We start from the raw sequence: 14,585 nt of genomic DNA, 5'->3' as shown, positions 1-14,585 counted from the left end.
AAATGGAGGTATAGCACTAGAGAGTGAGAGCTGGGAGAGATCTCACAGACCATTTATAATAAAGCCATCATTTTTACGTCAGAGAACTTGAGGCCCAGAAGGATAAAGATCTGTCCAAGCTCCTGCAATAAGCCAGGGATAGAAATGTCTTTTCTTGTGTTTTAAGAGGCAGATATTCTTGGTGTGAGACTGCTCCCCTCCTCCACCCATTTTTCTCTCTTTCTTACCCTTGTCCTTTAATTGATTTAAAAATGTTATTCTCTGGGTATATAAATGCCATATTACGTTATTTGGCTATCCATTGGCATTCTCTCTGTTGAGTCAGAGATTACCTAATATAAGGAGTCACATTGTTATTCATAACATAATTTGTAGCAACTTGTCTTAGTTGATTGGAACAAATCATTATCTACGTGCAAATAGAATTTAGGGGCCAGAATTGTGGCTCAGCGCTCACTGAGGGCTAGGTAGTTTGAACCTGTTACAGGGTCTTAGACCATATCCCTATCTTAGACATTCTTTTGAAGAAATTCTTTAATTGACTTAATTAGACAGGATAAATATGTATAAATCCATTCCTGCACTTGGGAGGACAATTGGGTATTTACATTAGGTTGCTGATGGCCTCTTAGTTCTAGCTATGGAGATGAAGGAAGATTGTCAGTATCCTGGGGGCATGTTAATATTAACATCTGACATACTGCTGGATGTTTTCATCGCTTAACCACCTAATCCTTGTAGATAGTCCAGGTTCCTGAGTATATGGTTATACCGTAGCAAAATAGTTACCATTGTGCTCATTGTGCTCAACAAGGCTGGTCTGAGGTATGTGGTCTGGGAGGTAGCAGTATGGGTAGGTTGCTGGCAGCTCCAGATTCACAGTCTGGCTCTGGATCTGTAGCTTCTCCCTCATTGTTCATTCCACATCCATCTTACAAGAACCAGTCGATGCCTATTTCTTTACCTTTGTTGACCTACGTTTTTTGCCTGATTTCTTGGTCCTTTATTGCCTTGACTCTAGGCCCAGTATTTTGTTGGCTGAGGCCTGACTTCGCAAGCTTTCAAGCCTGTGGGTCTCCTGGTCTTCCACACTTGAATGAGAGCCACTCTGCTGATAGGTTTTCTGCTTACATATTTTATAGACTGAGCTGCTATGTAAGATTTTTTTTTTTTTTTTCAGACTGAGGAGGAGGGAGAGTGCATGTTTCATTGCCAAAGAAAAGACCATTTTGAATATCACTGGCCTATATGGTGTGTAAGGGATCTTATCTGATTCTGTTTTAGGTATGTAGTAGAGCCTCAAATGTTAGCATATTTAATATTTTTGGGGTGGTCCTTTTGCTAAGATCCTCCATATTAGACTTAGGGGATCAATTTGTGGCAGCATTTGGGAATAATAAAGCTATTGTTCCTTGAGGGCCTGTAGAGACACATTTCAAGCATTTTCAAGTTATTTTGTTGCAGAGCTTTTAAAAGTATCCTGAGTTAGGATGGGACAGAATATTTATGTTAGGCAAAAACCAGTGGTAAGATTAGGTGCATTTGTGAAAGCCAAGCCATTCAACATGCTAAGTGTTTTACTTCTGCTTCTGCTATGTTATTTACAAGTCACAAAATGGCATTAATACATAGAAAGTTGATAATAGTGGCGTCAGAAATGATCACAGAACCTAACAATCAAATGACAATAAGAACATTAAAGTTCATGAGCTAGTGGAGGTTGAATACATTGAAAGCTTACTCTGTTTAAAGAGGGATATTAGGTATAATCATTTTGCTCTTTAAAAATCAATAGTCTAAATACCACAAGTTTCACAGTCTGTTTGCTTGGGTGGAGTCAGTGGAAATTGAACACAATTCTCAGAAATGCTTTTAGTAGGTGATAGTTGGTGTAGGAGGGAAAATTGTGGTGGGAAAATGTCAGAGGGAAAAAAAGATGTTTTTTAAGGCTTTATAAGTAATTCAGTCTTAAAAGAAATTTGCATTTTATAAAACATCTTCACCAATACATGACATGATATGCTACATCTACTTTATAGATCAACTCTGTATTATTTTGGTCAATGAGCTAGTTGGAGCAGGTGAAATGCAGTCAAAGCAAGGAAATTAAATTATGTAGGTGTCTGACTTTATATTGCAATTTCAAAAGTGATTTCACCCTTAAAGCTTTGTAGAAGTCAGAGATGTTCTCTTAAAATTTGTATTGCTGATTTTCAAAATGGCAAAGCTTTGGAGGCAAAGGTACTAAGTGGCACTGATTGAAACATCTTGGAGACTTGTATTCATTTAAAAGTTTGAATAATACAGTATTTTTTAATTGAAATTCTATCACTCTCAGGTACATTTAATGGTACTGTTTATTCTTTAACTTATTTAACAAATTTTTACATCTATGTGCCAGACACTTGTCTAAATGCTATGAATATAGCAGTGAACAAAACAGAGAAAATCTTCTATCAGGCTTGTCGTCTAGTGGAGGGAGAAAGACAAAAACAAATAATTGAAATATTAAATACAATGTAAAATTATAAGTATTAAACAAATTTAGCTTAATAGGGATCCCTAGCGGAGGTGCCTTAGTAAGTAGCTAATGATCTATAATTTTCACATCCATTTGCATATGTGTTATTGGTGAATAATGGACTGTTTCTAATAGTTGGTGGTTAAGAAATATAAATATGCATTTTGAAATTTTGTCTATGTTAATTTGCATATCAAACTTCTTTTTCAAATGATCAGATTTTCACATTATTATTGTTTGAATTAATGAGGTTCTCTTACAGACCATTCTATAGAATTTATATTTGTCTTTTGTTTCACAGTATATTAAGGAGAAATCTTAACTCTCAACTTTGGCATTAGATCAAAGGTGAAATCTCTAAACATGTAAAGAGTTTCTTCAGTTTGCTAAATAAATAAAAAATAAAAGCAAATGTAATTTAGAGAAGGCTTTGGAAGATACATATTACTGTGATTAGAAGAGACAAAAATTAATTGTTTCTGTTGACTTTTAATCAAAGGCCAGAAGAGAATACTCTTCTTTATGTACAAATAAACCTTCCAAGTCTTTCTTCTAAAGTCTTTTTGTTTATCCCATAGCCATTGACTGAGCATGCACTATCTGCAAAGCACTGTGCTAGAGAAGTGTGTGTATATATGTGTGTGTGTGTATGTGTGTGTGTGTTTGTGTGTGAGAGACAGAGTGAGAGAGAGAGAGAGAGAGAGGATTAAGAGGGCAAGAGAAGGGAATGAATGAAGTAGGGAAGGAATGAAGTGTGTGTGAGTTGAATCAGTTTTCATTATAGAGGAATGCACAGGTAAATAGGATAAAAATATTAAAATGGGTTCCCTGTAAAAAAAAATTTTAAATAACGTTTTATGTGAGTTCAAGGAAGAGAGTTTTTTCTTCTGCCTGGAAGGACTAGATAAAGTTTCATTCAGGAAGATATCTGGATTTGCTTATCTTTTCTTTGATGTCGTATTAAGCTGAGACTAGGGACTTGTTTATGATAATTTGATAAATACTAAAATATCCACCTGCAAAAAAATTTATCCCTTCTTGACTCTGCTATAGGGCTCTAAATTCCCATTGTTACATAATTCTTTGGAAGCTTGTTATAGCCCAATTGTTGTTAGATCAATGGGAAGAACATTTAAAACTATTTGGCTCCCGTTAATGCCTTAGTTGGGATTTGTTTCTCAAATAAACCATGAAGAAAATATTTCTGAGGGAATAGGACACAGAACTTGGAGGTTCTACTTGTCAGGATGGTGGAAAAAGGGGGTCAGGAATGGTCTAGAATGGTAGTCTAGAAGAAGGGTCTTGGCCCGGGAAGGCAGATGGCTGCATGAGTTTTCTGGGTACTTGTTGCTGAGGAATACAGAAAGACAAAAGGCAAACTTAGAACTTTGCCTGAACACCTAATCCCCTTCCAGTGTTCACTATCTCAGTGAATGGCAACTTAATCCATCCACTCATGCAACTGAACAACTGGTAGTAGCTACAGGCTGGAACTTGATGTGCCCTTTTCTTTCTTTCTCTACTCAGTCATGGAGGAGACACTGGTTGGAAGCTTAAGGCATGGCTGAAAACAGCTGAAGTCTCTTTTTTAATATATTGTTATGGCAGCTAAAAGTCAATATTGCATGCAAGAAAATTGTAGAATGAAGATTATTTATGCGTGTCATTCTACAGCTCCATAGTACTGTGGTAAACCTCAGAAACACTCATAGGCTCCAGAAAGTTTTTGATTCTAAGAGAGATTCGGGGTATCCTAAGCATCATTTTTTACTTCTCTCTCAAAGGGAATCAAGACTATTTTAAGAAATGATGATAATTTATGTTTTATGAAGCAAAATGTTTTTATTTTTATTTATTATTATTTTTGTGCTAAATTTTTGTGAGTACACAGTAATTGTATATATTTATGGGGTGCATGAGATATTTTGATATAAGCATGCAATGTGAAATAAGCACATCATGGAGAATGGGCTGTCTATCTCACCAAGTGTTTATCCTTTGAGTTACAAACAATGCAAATGCATTCTTTATTTTAAAATATACAATTAAGTTATTATTGACCATATTCACCCTACTGTGCTATCAATAGTAGGTCTTACTCATTCTTTCTAACTATTATTTTTTACCCATTAACTATCTCCATCTCCCGCCTCAGCCTTCCACTACTCTTCCCAGCCTCCAGTAACCATTCTTCTACTCTCTTTATGTCCATGAGTTCAACTTTTCCAATTTTTATTAGAACTCATAAACAAATTTAATAAAATTGCAGGATACAAAAGCAACATACAAAAATTAGTAGAATTTCTATGTACCAACAGTGAACAGTGTGATAAAGAAATAAAAGTATAATTCCATTTACAATAGCCACATATGAAATTAAATACCTAAGAAATAACGAAATAAGTGGAAGATTTCTACAATGAAAACTATAAAACATTGATGAAGGAATTGGAAGAGGACACTAAAAGCAGTTTCTCTATTCTGTTCCACTGGTCTATGTACCTGGTTTATGCCAGTACCAGGCTGTTTTGGTTATAATAGTACTGTAGTATAATGTAAAGTCAGGTATTGTAAAAAGTCAGTTTTGTTCTTTTTGCTTAGGGTAGCTTTGACTGTTCTGAGTTTTTTGTGGTTCCATATAAATTTTAGAATTTTTTCCATTTTTGTGAATAATGTCATTGGTATTTTGATAAGGATTGTATTGAATCTGTAGATCGCTTTGTGTAGTATGAACATTTTAAGAATATTGATTTTTCTAATCAATGAACATGGAATATTTTTCCATATTTGGTGTCCTTTTCAATTTCCTTCATCAGTGTTTTATAGTTTTTATTATAGATATATTTCACTTCCTTGGTTAAGTTAACTGCTAGGTATTTATTTTTTGTGTGGCTATTGTAAATGGGATTGCTGCTTTTGATTTATTTTTCAGATTGTTCACTGTTGGCATATAGAAATGCTACTGAGTTTTGTATGTTCATTTTGTATCCTACGACTTTATTGAATTTGTTAATCAGTTCTAATAGTTGTCATGTGTAGTCTTTAGGTTTTTCCAAATGTAAGATTATATCATTAGCAAACAAAGATAATTTGACCTCTTCCTTTTCAATTTGGATGCCCTTTATATCTTTCTCTTGTCTGACTGCTCAGGCTAGGACTTCCAGTACTATGTTGAATGTCAGTGGTGAAAGTGGGCATTGTTCTCATGTTCTAGATGTTACAGGAAAGGCTTTCAGTTTTTCCCCATTTAGTATGATATTGGCTGTGGGTCTGTCATATATGGCTTTTATTTTGTTGAGGTATGTTCCTTCCTTCCCCAGGTTTTTGAGTGTGTTTATTAGGAAGGGATGTTGAACTATATCACATGCTTTTTCGGCATCAGTTGGAATGATCATGTTTTTTTTGAGATGGAGTCTCACTCTGTCGCCCAGGCTGGAGTGCAGTGGCGCCATCCACTCACTGCAAGCTCCGCCTCCCCGGTTCATGCCATTCTTCTGCCTCAGCCTCCCCAGCACCTGGGACTACCGGCGCCTGCCGCCATGCCCGGCTAATTTTTTTGTATTTTTAGTAGAGACGGGGTTTCACCATGTTAGCCAGGATGGTCTCGATCTCCTGACCTTGTGATCTGCCCGCCTCGGCCTCTGAAAGTGCTGGGATTACAGGTGTGAGCCACCGCACCCAGACTTTTTTTTTTTGAGACGGAGTCTCACTCTGTCGCCTAGGCTGGAGTGCAGTGGCACGATCTCCGCTCACTGCAAGTTTGGCCCTCGGGTTCATGACATTCTCCTGCCCCAGCCTCGTGTGTAGCTGGGACTACAGGCGCCCGCCACCATGCCTGGCTAATTTTTTTTTGTTTTGTTTTGTATTTTTAGTAGAGAAGGGGTTTCACGGTGTTCACCAGGATGGTCTGGATCTCCTGACCTCATGATCCTCCTGCCTTGGCCTCCCAGAGTGCTGAGATTAAAGGCATGAGCCACCGCACCCGGACGATCATATGGTTTTAATCCTTCATTCTGTTGATATGATGTATCATTTTGATTGATTCTTGTATGTTGAACTACTTTTGCATTCCAGGGATAAATCCCGCTTGGTCATGATGAATGATCTTTCTAATGTATTGTTGAAATCGGTTTGCTATTATTTTGTTGAGGATTTTTGCATCAGTATTCATCAGATATATTGTCCTATAGTTTTATTTTATTGATGTGTCTAGGTCTGGTTTTGATATCAGGGTAATACTGGCCTTGTTGAATGAGTTTGGATGTATTCTCCCTTCCTCTATTTTTTGGAATAATTTGAGTAGGATTGGTATTAGTTCTTCTTTAAATGTGTGGCAGAATTCAGCCATGAAGCTGTTGGGTCCTGGGCTTTTCTTTACTGGGAGACTTTTTATTATGACTTTGATCTCCTTACTTGTTATTGGTCTCTTCAGGTTTTGGATTTCTTTTTGGTTCACTCTTGACAGGTTATATCAATCTAGGAATTTGTCTGTTGCTTCTAGATTTTCCAATTTCTTGGCATGTAGTTGCTCATAGTAGCCACTAATGACCCCTTGAATTTCTGTAGTATCAGTTGTAGTGTCTCCCTTTTCATTTCTGATTTCATTTATTTGGATCTTTTTTCTTTTTTTCTTCGTTAGTCTGGCTAAAGGTCTGTCAATTTTGTTTAACTTTTCAAAAAACCAACTTTTTGTTTCATTGATCTTTTGCATTTTAAAATTTCAATTTCACTTATTTCTGCTCTGATCTGTAATATTTCTTCTGCTAATTTTGAGTTTGGTTTGCTCTTGCTTTTCTAATTCTTTAAGATGCACTGTTTGAGTGTTTATTTGAAGTTTTCTCTTTTTTGAAGTAGGCACTTATACACTTCCCTCTGGTTATTGCTTTTGCTGTGTCCCACAGATTGTTTTCTTTCTTTCTTTTTTTGAGATAGAGTCTTGCTCTGTTGCCCAGGCTGGAGTGCAGCAGCGTGATCTCAGCCCACTGTAACCTCCATCTTCCGGGTCCAAGTGATTCTCCTGCCTCAGCATCCCAAGTAGCTGGGGTGTTTACAGGCATGCACCACCATGCCCAGCTAATTTTTGTATTTTTAGTAGAGACAGGGTTTCACCATGTTGGTCAGGCTGGTCTCGAACTCCTGACCTTGTGATCCATCCACCTTAGTCTCCCAAAGTGCTGGGATTACAGGTGTGAGCCACCATGCCTGGTGCCCATAGATTTTTATGTGTTGTGTTTCCAGTATCATTTGTTTCAAGAGATTTTTCAATTATCTTCTTAATTTCTTCATTGACCCAGTGGTCATAAACAACATGCTTCCGAATGACCACTGGGTCAATGAAGAAATTAAGAAGATAATTGAAAAATCTCTTGAAACAAATGATACTGGAAACACAACACATAAGAAGCATGTTGTTTAATTTCTGTGTATTTGTATAGTTTTCAAAATTCCTCTTATTACTAATTTCTAGTTTTATTTCATTGTGGTCAGAGGGGACACTCGATATCATTTCAATTTTTTGAATATTTTAAGACTCATTTTGTGACCTAACATAGGGTCTATCCTTGAGCATGATCCATGTACTGAGGAAAAAAATGTGTATTTGGAGCTCTTAAATAAAACATTCTGGAAATATCTACTGGATTCATTTGGTCTATACTGCAGATTAAATCTGATGTTTCTTTGTTGATTTTGTGTCTGGAAAATCTGTCCAGTGCTGAAAGTGAGGTGTTAAAGTCTCCAGTTATTATTTATTGGGGCCTATCTCTCTCTTTAGGTCTAGTAATTTTTTTAATATATCTGGGTGATCCAGTGTTGGGTATATATATATTTAAAATTGTTATATCCTCTTGCTGAATTGACCACTTTATCATAAAATAGTAACCTTCTTTGTCTCTTCTTACAGTTTTTGTCTTGAAATCTATTTTGTTTGATATAAGTATAGTAACTACTGCTCTTTTTTGGTTTCCATTGCCATGGAATATTGTTTTCCATCACTTTATTTTTAGTCTATGTGTGTCTGTATAGTTGAAGTGCATTTCTTATAGGGAACAGTTCAATGGATCTGATTTTTTTTTTTTTTAATCCATTCAGCCAGTCTATGTTGTTTGATTGGAGAATTTAGTCCATTTACATTCAATGTTATTATTGATAAGTAAGCACTTTCTCCGGTCATTTTGTTGTTTTCTGGTTGTTTTGTGGTCTTCCCTTCCTTCTTTTTTTTCTTTTCTTTCTTCCTCTAGTGAAGATGATTTCCTCTGCTGATGTGATTTATTTTCTTGCTTTTTGTTTGTTTGTGTATTCATTGTATGTTTTCTTGGTTTGAGATAACCATGAGGCTTGCCAATACTTTTTTTTTTTTATTTTTTATTTATTTTATTTTTTTTTTTGGAGATGGAGTCTCACTCTGTCACCCAGGCTGGAGTACAGTGGCATGATCTCGGCTCACTGCAACCTCCGCCTCCCAGGTTCAAGGAATTCTCCTGCCTCAGCCTCCTGAGAAGCTGGGACTACAGGTGCACACCACCACGCTCGGCTAATTTTTTTGTATTTCAGTAGAGACGGGGTTTCACCGTGTTGCCCAGGCTGGTCTCAAACTCCTGAGCTCAGGCAATCCACCTGCCTCAGCCTCCCAAAGTGCTGGGATTACAGGCGTGAGCCACTGCGCCTGGCCACCAATACTATCTTACGACTCATTTTAACCTGATAACAACACCACCATCTGTATATACAAACAAAAAGCAAAACAAAAGCTAATCATAATTCTGTGCTTTAACTTCATCCCCCCACTTTCTTTTTGTTGTTTCTATTTATATCTTATTGTATTGGCTATGTCTTGAAAAATTGTTGTAGTTATTATTTTGGGTATGTTCACCGTTTAGTCTTTCTACTTAGGATAAGAGTAATTTGCACATCACAGTTACAGTATTATGATGTTCTGTTTTTCTGTATACTTACTATTACCAGTGAGTTTTGTACCTTCATATGATTATTTATTGTTCATTAATGTTCTTTTCTTCCTGATCGAAGTACTTGCTTTAACGTTTCTTGTAGGGCAGGTCTGGTATTTATGAAATCCCTTAGCTTTTTTTTATATGGGACAGTCTTTGTTTTGCCTTCATGTTTGAAGAATAGTTTTCACTGGATATACTATTCTAAGGTAAAAGTTTTTTTTTTTTTTCCCCCTTCAGCACATTAAATATGACGAGCAACTCTCTCCTGGCCTGTAGGATTTCCACTGAAAAGCCTGCTGCCAAATGTATTGGAGCACCATTGTATGTTATTTGTTTTCCTTGTTGCTTTTAGGATCCTTTCTTTATCCTTGACCTCTGGGAGTTTGATTATTAAATGCCTTGAGGTAGTCTTTTTTGGGTTCAATCTGCTTATTGTTCCATAACCTTCTTGTATTTGAATATTGATACCTTTCTCTAGTTTGGGAAGTTCCTTGCTATTGTTCATGCGGATAAACTTTCTATCCTTACCACTTTTTCTGCTGCCTCTTTAAGGCCAATAACTCTTACATTTGCATTTTTGAGGCTATTTTCTAGATTATGTAAATGTGCTTTTATTTTAAAGTTTTGTCTCCTTTAACTGTGTATATTCAAGTAACCTGTCTTCAAGCTCTCTTCTGCTTGATCAATTCTGCTATTAAAGGACTCTGATGCATTCTTCAGTATGCCATTTGCATTTTTCAGCTCCAGAAATTCTTCTTGATTCTTTTATTTCAATCTCTTTGTTAAATTTATCTTTTAGAATTCTGAATACTTTTTCTGCATTATCATGAATTTCTCTGATTTTCCTCACTATATCTATTTTGAATTCTCTGAAAGGTCACATATCTCTGTTCTTCCAAAATTGGTCTCTTGTTCCTTATTTAGTACATTTTGTGATGTCATATTTTCCTGGGTGGTGTTGATGCTAGTGGATATTTTTCAGTGTCTGGGCATTAAAGGATTAGGTATCGATTGTAGTCTTAATATTGGTAACCATTCTTCTTAGGAAGGCTTTTCAGATATTTGAAAGGACTTGGTTGTTGTGATCTAAGCTGTATCTGCTTTAGTGGGCACCCCAAGCCCAATAACAATGTGCTTCTTGCAGACTTGTAGAGATACTGCCTTAATGGTCTTGGATAAGATCTGGTAGAATTCTTTGGATTACCAGGAAGAGACTCTTGTTCCCTTCCCTTACATTTTCCCAAACATACAGAATCTCTCTCTCTTTTTTGAGCCACCTAAATCTGGTGGTAGACACAAGCAGCCCTGTGGCTACCACCACTATGACTACACTGAGTCAGACCTGAAGCCATCATAGCACAGGGTCTCATCCAAGGCCTGCTGTAATTACTCCCTGGCTACTGCTTATGTTAGCTCAAGACCCTGAGGGTCTACAATCAGGAGGTGGCAAAACCAGCCAGGCCTGCTTTCTTCCCTTTAGGGTGGCAATGTTCTCCAATCCTTGGGCGAGTCCAAAAGTGCTGTCTGGGAGTCAGGGACTTAAGTAAAAATCCTCTGCTATCTACCTGGTGTTCTGTTGTACTGCAGCTGAGGTGGCATTCAAACCACATGAGGCAGTACTTGCCACTCTTTCCGCTCCTTTCCAAAGGCAGAGGAGCCTCACTCCATAGCCACCACTACCCTAGGCCATGAGGAGTGCTGCCAGGCTACTGCTGATGTTCTCTTAATGCCCAAGGGCTCTTAAGTCAGCTTGTCATGAATGCTGCCTGGCCCTGGACTCACTCTCCAGGGCAGCGGGCTTCCCACTGGCCCAGGGCAGGTCCAGAAATGCTGTCCAAGTGTCAAGTATTGGAATCAAGGACCCCAAGAGCATGCTTGGTGCGTTATCCCCTTGTGGCCTTGCTGGTACCTGAGGTACAAGACAAAGTACCCTTTACTTTTCTTGCTGCTTTTTGCAAGCAGGAGTACTGCCCTGTAGCCACCACAGATGCTTATGTGGTGAGTCTCAGCTGAAGCCAGCAAATCTCGGAGGTGCACCCAAGGCCCTGGCTGTAGTACCCGGGTATCACTAGTTATTCAGGGCCCAAGGGCTCTTCAGTTAGCAAGTGATGAATGCTTCCAGGACTGGGTCCTTTCCTTCAAGGCTACAGGTTTCCTTCTTGTCTGGGGTGTGTCTAGAAATGTGTTCTGGAAGCAAGGAGCTGGAATGGGGGCCTCATGACTCTGACAGGTACCCTTTCCTGTTGTGGCTGTGCCAGTATCTTAGATGTAAGATGCAGTTCTCCCAACTCTCTCTCTCCTCTCTTCAAGTGAAAGGAAGGGGTCTGTTATGGAGCTGTGAGCTGTACAGCCTGGGGTTAGAGGAAGTGTGATTGCAGCACTCCCTTGGCTTCCCCATCTGATGTCTCAGTATGTCATGTGCCCCTGCAGTTCACTGTCTCTGGGCCTAATTTAGCACTAGGACTCACCTAAGATTTGCAGTCCTTATGGCCTAGACTGCCTTTCAAGTTTACTTGGAGACAGAGAGTGCTGTAGCCTTTGGTAGCAAGGTTTGCAGGCACTCAAATTCGGATTGCTGGGATCTGCGATTCCTCTCTGGCAAGGGTTGGTTTAAAAGCTCCCCACATAGGTGGGCATCAGCTGAATCTTTCGAGGGTTTTCTTTCTGCTCCAACAAGAGAGTAATGAGTTCATTGCCTCACAATTGCTGTGCTCTCTCCTCCCCAGCACCCAGAGACAGAGACGCTCTCCACACCATGCTGGTGATGCTGGGTGGGGGATGGGTGGTATTGACAGTTCAGTACTGTTTTTTTCTATCTCTTCAGTGCCTCTTTCGGTAATACATAGTTAAAACCAGGTACTATGAGTGCTCACCTGATTTTTCATTCTTTTGAAGATGCTTTTTTCTTTGTAGATAGTTGTTAACTTGGTGTCCTTGTGGGGGAACAACAGTAGAGGTTTCTATTCTGCCATCTTGCTCTGCCCTCCAAAGTTGAAAAATATTTTTATTTTTAAAGTTTTGCTATGAGATATAACTTCCCTTTTGTATATATGTATTATTACTTTAATATAGTTGAGTTTTTGAAAAAAATGATAGAGGATACACGTACTAAATTAGTTTCTATGTATGTCTATGTTGAGATTAGCTAATATTCCAAGTCAACATAAACTAGGCACCAATGTATACTTGATGTCAGTTTCCCAAATTGCAAGCATAGGGCAAAAGTGTAGATATATAACTGATAAAGAACTAACTTAAACAATTTTGCACTCATGTCAAAAGATTGCTGTGACAGTTAAATGGGATAATATATGTAAAACATTTAGAATAGCATCTGACACATAGTAAGCACTATGTGTCTTTGTTGTTGATGCTATTACTGTTGTTAAAAAATTATACTACAGTATATTTGTGTGTATATATATGTGTGTGTGTGTGTGTGTGCATGCGTGTGTGTGTATAAAGGGCTTGACTTTAGTTTTAAAATATCTACAATTTGTTCTGTTAAGTACTACCCAGCGTAGGTTTCCCAGGGCTTAGATTTAATCAACAATTCTAAATTATCTTCAGAAATCCAAGAGAAACACATAGGTATGTAAATATGAATAGAACAATGGTATAATATTCATTATTTATATTTAATTCTATTAACATGGTTTATTTGCATCTTATAACTATTTTCCTTTATAATCAAGTAAATGCCATTATAGTTGTCATGATTTTACTAATATTCAATGTGTGGCTTGAAAAGTTAGCTCTTTATCATTTATTTATTGTTTAGCACTGTGCTTACAATTTGGGAAACTGTTGTCAGGTATGCATTGATGCCTAGTATTTATATTGACTTGGAAAATTAGCTAATCTCACTCTAGGCACGGAAATCTGATTTAGTACATGTATTCTCTATAATGTTTTTGTTTGTTTGTTTGTTTTGAGACAGAGTCTCACTCTGTTGCCCAGGCTGGAGTGCAGTGGCGTGATCTTGGCTCACTGCCAGCTCTGTCTTCCGGGTTCATGCCATTGGCCTACCTCAGCCTCCTGAGTAACTGGGACTATAGGCACCTGCCACCACGCCTGGCTAATTATTTTGTATTTTTGGTAGAGATGGGGTTTCACCGTGTTAGCCAAGATGGTCTCGATCTGACCTTGTGATCTGCCCGCCTCGGCCTCCCAAAGTGCTGCAATTACAGGCATGAGCCACCGAGCCCGGCCTGTATTCTCGATAATCAACCCCAGTGTACAGATGAGGAAACTGAAGAATGTTAACAATAGTAACTCAAATTTCTCTGACTTTTGACTCTGCTTACTTATATAAGGCCTCTAGCTCCTTGCAGATCTCCTAATTTCACTCTTCCCTATCCTTTATTATTTCTGAGTGTCCAGATACAGCTTGTGAATCTACACAGCTTGTGTTGTGTGCTTCTGTTGGATAGTTATGCTTCTGTGTGTACCTTACCTATCACTAGTTTCCCACTAGGTACTATTGCTCCTCTGTTAGGCAGTATAGTCTATTGTGCGTTTTGGGGAGAGTGGAGGTACTTTTTATTTGTACTCTATTGACTCTTAGAAGGTGGCATCATTGATTCATTATCCCTCACGGGAAAAAGCAGTCTTCTGCTGGGTGCCCCCACACTTTCCTTGGACACTATTGCTGCTTTTCTAGACAACCCTCTAGAACACTGATAGTAGCAAAGGTGAACTGTCTTTTGTGATAAAGAGACCCCTCTTTTGCTTTGTTCTACATGATTAGTAGAGTTGAGAACAGTCTGTTTATCTCTGAATGTACTAGAATTTTTTTATTGAAACCGCATTTTGCAACTTTTACACATAATACTCTCTCTTTTCAGAGTTTAGGACAGAGGCTGGGCCAAGGACAGATTTGAGTCATATGTTATATGTGGAATTACTACTCCCTTCAGATGACTAAGATTTGTTGATGGGTTGAGTTTTTGTCTTTTCCCATCTCTCTCTCTCTCTCTCACTTCCTGTAGGATGAATTTCCTCTTAATAGCCTCTTTGTCCCCCAGTTTATCCTTCCAGATTTGTTCAAGGATTTCTTAACCAATAGTTTAGGCTCAAGTTTGGCTCATTTTCATAGAGAAGAGACCATTTGG

The sequence above is a fragment of the Chlorocebus sabaeus genome, chromosome X, assembly GCF_047675955.1.
Source record: "Chlorocebus sabaeus isolate Y175 chromosome X, mChlSab1.0.hap1, whole genome shotgun sequence".
Classification (NCBI taxonomy): domain Eukaryota; kingdom Metazoa; phylum Chordata; class Mammalia; order Primates; family Cercopithecidae; genus Chlorocebus; species Chlorocebus sabaeus.
Note: the sequence above shows the minus strand (reverse complement) of the source record.